The following is a 7,790-nucleotide window of genomic DNA, read 5'->3' on the forward strand; positions in this document are numbered from 1 at the left end:
AAGACTTAAGTCGGAGGTCAGATCCATAAAGATTTTGTAAATAAAATTATAACCTCCTGACTACCGGACCTTTTGAGCACCCGACTAGCAAGTCAGACCGACTACGAATTTTTTTATAAATAATTCGTCCCACTGCCCGACTGTCCAACTCGACCTAATGACAACGCCCTACTATGGTATAGTTGGGGTCGGGATAGAATAAGTCAATCATAAAATATATAATAATAATAAAAAACGCACGACAACCCGACCTCCTGACTGTCAGATAATCCCAATAAAATATTATTTTTCTTAATTTGCGTGCAATGCGGTTTTTTATATAGATTTTCAAATTTTCCCGTTTTACATTCAATTGATTCTTTGTTAAATCAATAATAGATTTCCTTATGCTTTCTTGATTCACGAAAATAAAAACAATTGGTCTGCTTATGAGAAATTAATGAACATGTTTAGTTGTGATTTTCTCATATTTTTAAACAAAATTTTAAGATTTTAGAGTGTTCTCCCTGCATGTTGTTTTCTTAAGTCTGGTTCAAAGAAACATTGAATTAAGGAAATATTGTAGCAGTTTAAAAACATTATGTATAACCAGAATATCATTTTACAAATTCCTGAATTCAATTTCAAATTTTAAATAAGGAAAACACATATATACTTTGTTACTATTCACAAACCATTAAATGCCAAAAAACAAAAAATATCCAGCAGCAAGGCAACAAATGGAGCAAATTAGGTAAAAGATTAATGAGATGGATGATCCGCTACCAGGGAAAGTCAGCTTGAACCCATAGAGAATTTGTTGTTGGTAACCTAGTTCTCAAATGGGATAAAAGTCATAAAGAGAAAGCTAAGCATTCTAAGTTTAAAATATTTGGATAGGTCCTTTTCAAATGTTATCAAAGCTTGGTGCATCAACTTATATTCTTCAAACATTAGAAGGCCAATTAGAAAATTTCACAATAAATGGGAAAATCTTGAAAAGATAATTTTAATAAATGAAAATCTCCCAATAACACATGTAAATATTCCATTTTAACAAGGATGTTGGTATCCTTTAAAAATCATTTTTTTTATTATTTTTGTTTTTGTTTTTGTTTTCAAATTTTTATACATATTCTTTCTTTAAATTTATTTGTTTAGTTGTAGAATTACAACTATAATTACATACTTGAAGAAGAATATTTTTACCATATATTATCTTATATTATAAAATAAGCTAAAGTTAAAGGACAAAGGATTCTTAAAATATCATAATTCAAAAAATACTTAATGTTATTTTAACTCTTGCTTAAATTTCCAATAGTATGGAAAATGATAGATTAGCTATTTTATGTTATAAAAGTTCCATCATCTTCAAATTATTTGAAGAAATAAGCCAAATTGTCTAAAAAAAGATGAATAATATGATACATAATTTGAGTTTATTTTAATCCATCAAAGTATTTGCTATCAAAGAAAGTGTCTTAAAAAACCCTGATTTTGTGCCTTAACTATATATGATAAATGTCAAAATCAATTATAACCTAAAAAGTGAGAACATGAAGTTTTACCTTAAAATAAAAATGAACAAACCCATCAGAACTATGAACGCTTGTTAGCAGTGGGTCGATGATTCTAATCCAACTAAAATGGATATTTGCATTCACTAAAAGCGATGCAATTTAAAGTTTCAAAGAGAGATGATTATAATGCAAAGTGCATAAAACTTTGACGAATATTAAAATGCTAAACTTAGTGTTTATAATTTCATATGATGATTGAATTAGAAGATTCTAAGAAATACATATAAATTCATTATTTGACTTGTATTGCATACAAGTTTCATACTCTTCATTAGTACTTCTAGTCTAATTGTTGGTACCATTGGCACTTTATCAAGTATCTTGGTGATAGATTATAATTTAGAAGAAATTTCTAAAAACTTCATTTAATCTTAAATTATTAATTTAAACTTGACAGACATAATTGCTTATTCGAGTGTGTCACTATTTGTTCTCAGATTTACAACAAACCTCTTTTGTTATGTACATAAGAAAATGAATAAAAACGAAAGGCCTTAAATAAAATTTTTTAAATCTTAACTCGAACATCGGATTCGTAAAGCTTTTGTCAATAAAATTATAACCTCTCAATTATCCGACGTTCCAACCACTCGACTAGCAAGCACGACCAACTACCAAAATTTTTATAAATAATCCACCCGACCGTCCGACTGCCCAACCACCCCATTGCCCGACTACCCAACCTAAAGACAAGACCAGACTATGGTATAGTCAGAGTCGAGATACAAAAAAACTCAATCGTAAAATAAAAAATAAAAATAAAAAAAAATAAATGCCCGACTGCCCACCTACCCGACCTCCCAACTGTATGATCACCCAAATAAGATATTATTTTTGTTTATTTGAGTGCATTACTATTTTTGATAAATATTTTCAATATTTTATGTTTCACGTTCAATTGATTATTTGTTAAATTAATAATAAATTTTCTAATGCTTTCTCGATTCAAAAAAAAAAAAAAAATTGCCTTGTGTACAGGGAAATTAATGAATACGTTCAATTGTGATTTTCTCGTAATTCTAAACAAAATTTTAAGCTTTTAGGGTCTTTTGTTTGCATGCTCCTCTCATAAGCCTTATTCAAAGCAGAATTGAATTAAGAAAACACAGTACCAGTTTCAAAAAATTCTATGTAAGCATAATGTTATTTTAGAGATTCCTAAATTTAATTTCAATTTTTAAATAAGGAAAATTTATATATGCTCTATTACTGTTTACAAGTCATAAAATGGGGGAAAAGGGAAAATCTCTAGCAGTAAAGCAACAAATGGAGCAAATTAGGGAAAAGATGAAGGAGATGGATGATCCACTACCATAGCAAGTCAACTTCAACACATTCCTCATCTCAGATTCAACTTACAAAACACAAAAAAATAGGTACGATGAGCTGGGAGGAGATATTTGAAATCTTTGAGAAAAGAGAATGGTTAAAAGACACAAGAGCTACTAAAACAAAGAGTAGTCGGTTTAAAGCAATCAGAGCAACAAAGTTACATAAAGTAGCAGCTAAAGCCATAATTTTTTCCTATTATGACATGATTTCATGGATTTTCTCTCACGCTGATATTAAAACGCTAACAATATCAGACCATCAAGAAATTGTCATAGCCTCTTGGAAAGTTGAAGTCCTATCGGCCATATACAAGCTCAGTCCCCCAAAAATCCACCTTAATGTTGACTTCCTTTATAAGTTTCGAAGTATTGTCTTGAAGAATGTCAAGAGAATTATGATATAGTAATTGAAGACTAGTTGAGAGAAGAAGAGCAAGGTTTCAAGCTCAAAGAAAAAAAGGAATATCCCATAGCTATTTTTAAGAAGCCTGTTAGATTTCTTATTAAAATGCTAACCAGATTATATGGGGAACAAGATCTTGAGCATTGCAAAATTAAATGGATCCTAATAATCCATAACATTTTGAATGAGGGGAAATGCCTAAACTGGGTTGACATCTTGTCGCAGAATATCATAGATTCATTAAAATTGTCATTATCATCTCCCCCCGGGTTCAAACATATTTTATGTATGTCTGCCTATTTGACACATGTTGTTATTGCCTCAATTCCATTCCCACTCATGAAATGGAATTATTTATCTAACCAGCAATTGCCCATTCAAAAGTATGCTCCTATTCTATGGGAATCTAATTTTAAGTACCATTTTTATGATATTTTTCATTATGTTTTGATTCCTTTCCATGAAATCTTGTTTGGAACAATACCTCCCAGAATAACTCAAAGTTTGAAACAAGGCCTAGAATCAGTAGGTCATTGATTTGTTGAGGAATTATTTTCCTACGTCATAGTTTTTGAAAGTGAAGTTGGTCCCCACCTTCTGCCCCAATATATCCTGAAAAGACTTACTTTGAGAGAAGTGGTTAATCAAGTTATTTTCTATGGGAAAGAAAAGAAGTTGAGTAGGCTTCAAAAGAAAATTTGGCCTGCTTTTCCAATCAAGTTTGGTGACATCAATATCCGACACAAAGGGCACACATTCAAAGAAGTGGGAGAGCTTCAAGAAGTTTGGTTATTTCCTTTGCCTCATTTTGACTAGATCCTAGTGGAATCATTGGCATTTATTATATAACATTGAGCTATATAAAAAAAATTATTCATCAGAAACCCACTTTGATGACATTTTTTATAAACCTTGATGATTTTTTGCAGGTTGTTGAAAGAGGAAAACTCTTAAATAATGAAACAAGACAATAATTGCAAGAGTTTAGGGAAAATTTGTTCGAAAATTTCCCAAAGGAAAAGGCTTTCCATCCCAACATTTCATTCGAACAATTAAAGAATACTGATTTTTTCCAGTTTAATTTCAACCAACTCAATTAATTTCATTCTATTGTTTCTCAAAAGTAACAAGGGGTAAAAATTGAAAAAACAGAATATTTTGTTGTCATAGGTAAAGAAGCTAAAGTCACAGCAATAAGAAATATGAAAGAGAAGCAGGAGATTATAGGAACAACAAAGACTCCAAAAAAAAAACAACTGAACAGGAGATTATTGTGATTACTTATCTTAAGGAAACAGAGCAAAAGAAACCAGAAACTACAGAAGTCAAAGAAGTGGAAGTAGACAACTACAAAGAAAAATAACTATCTAGTGAAACCACCACCAAGGGAAATGAGGAAAAAATGGAATGGCATAAAAATATGGATATTATATCTACTACATCTCCTCAAGCATCAGTAATACACATTTCTACTAAGATTCCTTGGGAATCATTTTTGCTTAAACCGGTTTCTGAGTTAGAGCTTGTTGCGAATACAATCCCTTCTTTGACAGATAATAATTTTAATACTCAAACAAAATCAATTGTTAGAAGAACAAACAAAAGAAACATGATACTTTGGAGACTGTATCCAAATTCAGCTGGCAGGCTCAGGGAGATGTAAAAGAAAAAGCTCAAGAATCCTCTCAAGCTTTAGGAGCTTTTGTTAATTACAATCAATATCATTTGAATGAGATTGCAGCTTCATATGATAACAGTTTGCAGAAAATTAAATTTTTGGAGGAAAAATTGAAGAAAAATGAATTGTTCAATGAAGAAAATTGGCAGAGGAATTCTGCCACTTTAGTTCAAGGGTTTGCTGTAGAAAGGGAAAATCTACAGAATTTTTTCAGAAAGAATTGAAAGAAGAAAATGCAAAACATGAACAGGAAATTAAGGAATTGAGAAAATTACATGAAGATCAAACTCGCATCTGGAAGCAAGAAGCACCAAAAAATTATGAGATTATGGTCACACCCTTGCAACAAAAAATTGAATCTCTCAAGAGTCAACTGAATCAAAATCAACAAGCAACACAAAGTATGTCAGTTTTTAGGGAAAAAGCATTACAAATTTGTCTAATTTCAAGGAAGAATCAATCAAACTTCTATAAAAGGATGGATAAAATCTCAAATTGTTATCAAGAAATTAGAGATTTAAGTGAAAGAATTGATTCATAGGTAGAAGAAGACAAATCAATTAAAAACATTTTTTTTGTCTATTCTTTATTGGGAAAATGAATTTCAATCTAATGAAATTCCATAAATTTCTAAGACAGATAAAAGATTGATGCTTTCATGCTTAAGTCGCAGGGAGAAAAAGGAAAAAGAAATCATAACATGCATACAAACAACATATGAGCAATGTTTAACAATTTGGGAAAAAGGAACAGACTTTATAGAAGAATTTGACCTGTCAGGTGCCAATTCATTAAATGAAGCAGTTTTAGGAGAATTAAAACAGTCTACGGAAGATATCATTGCCAAGGACCAAGCAGAAATAAAAAAACATTAAAGTTTGTAAACAAGAAACTTTCCAAAAAAAAATTGCAATTGCCTTTTGAGCAAATCAATCTTATTGCCAAATTTGAGGTCAAATATTAGAAGAAGAAAAAGAAAAAGGTCCAAGGATTGATTAGGAGCTGCCATTTCATCATCAATTAGTTTCCTTCCATTTATTTCTCTACAGTGCCCCATATATATTCACAATAGGCAACTTATATCTAAGTACATGCACCTCACCTTCAACTTAGCTCAAATACGAATATTTTGAAGATGAGAACAAGATGCATGTGTATAAATTCCTTGTAGATTCGAATTGCAAATTGTAATATGCTAAAACAATTGACTTGAATCTACTCTATTCATTAACGGAAACAATAAACGATCGATGAAATCACGAAGCATATAAGAGAAAGAATTCAATCACACATAACACAATGATTTTCTCGAGAAAGCCATAACTAAAACCCCCTACTATATATATATATATATATATATATATATTGCATTAATCAGAAAATATGAGAATATTACAATGCTTTTCTCAAGCCAGAGCATCCTCTGCATTATCTTTATCTATCTCACAACTTCCCAGACAAGCTCAAGCCAATACTTAGCCAATTCTGCTGCATACCAAGCTCTTATTTCCTTATGCAGTTTCCCTGGGAATTAGTCCGTATTTAATTAGGAAATTCCACAAATATGAATTGCGCAATCCTCGTAGGCCTTCCTCTGATTGCATGCACCACCTATACAATTCGGATGATTATACGACTAACAGTACATTGTCCCTGAACTCCAATCCCAACTGGGTATTTCTCTGATCTGACATGCATGAGTTAATTATGAGTGAATCTTCATTTTACTAGTTGATCACTATTGGTTACACCCCACTACTAGATCTCCCACTAATTCCTCCATCAATTGGAACTAGTTTAACTGACTTTAACTCAGTTAAACTGAATTAAATAATTACAACTCAAAATAAACTCAACCAGTGCTACTATAAAGTAGGAGACACTCTACATGACTCAAGCTAGATCCCCAATTCGAATTAACTGAGGCAACTAAGTCAAATTAACTTAGGTAACTATTACAAGTTGTCATGAGATGTGGAATTACAATTTAATTCAAGGACAAAATTAAATTAGGATTTTCTTGTTGCATTTTCAACACTCGAATTTGCATCTAGACAATGCCTTTCTCAAAATATTTACATCCTTCTCCTCTGTAGGAATGTACTCCGGCAACATGATTCTCCTCTGCACACAATCTTGTAGATGGTGATACCGGATGTCGATATGCTTGGACCAATCATGAAAAACTGGATTCTCAGAGAGTTTGATACAACTATGATTGTCACAGTAAAACAATGTAGGATCCATCGGCTGACCAAATAACTCAACAAGGATTTTCCTTATCCAGATAGCCTCACATGCTGCTTGACTAACAACCATGTACTATGCTTTTGTTGAACTAAATGCAACTAAGCTTTGGTTCTTGTTGTACCAAGAAACTGTTGCTGACTCAATACTGAGTATTCCCTTGATGTGCTCTTCATGTCGGATGGACTCCCTACCCAATCTGAATCTATGAAGCCTTGAAGCTTCACTCCCTCTGTCCATCTATAACAAATGCCAAACTGAGTGGTGCCTCTGAGGTATCTCAACACATGTTTAGTTGTTTTCCAAGCTCCTCATCTGCATGTAACTAAAGCTCCCTCTCAAGGGAAAATCTTATGGCCTTCTCTTCATCGAACTTCACATCTCTACGAACCATTGTCATCCTTTGGATGGCAGGTACACTCAATAGTTGTGAGTTGTATCAGTGTACCCCACAAATATGCCCAACTCAATTGTTAGCTCTAGCTTTTTCCATGCATCCTTGGTAACATGACAGTAGACTGATGAACCAAAGATCCTAAAGTGTGCCACATCTAGTTTCTTATTTGAAA

This window comes from Pinus tabuliformis, chromosome 3_2, assembly GCF_031772625.1.
Source record: "Pinus tabuliformis cultivar Carrire ecotype Pingquan chromosome 3_2, CPIR1, whole genome shotgun sequence".
Classification (NCBI taxonomy): Eukaryota; Viridiplantae; Streptophyta; class Pinopsida; order Pinales; family Pinaceae; genus Pinus; species Pinus tabuliformis.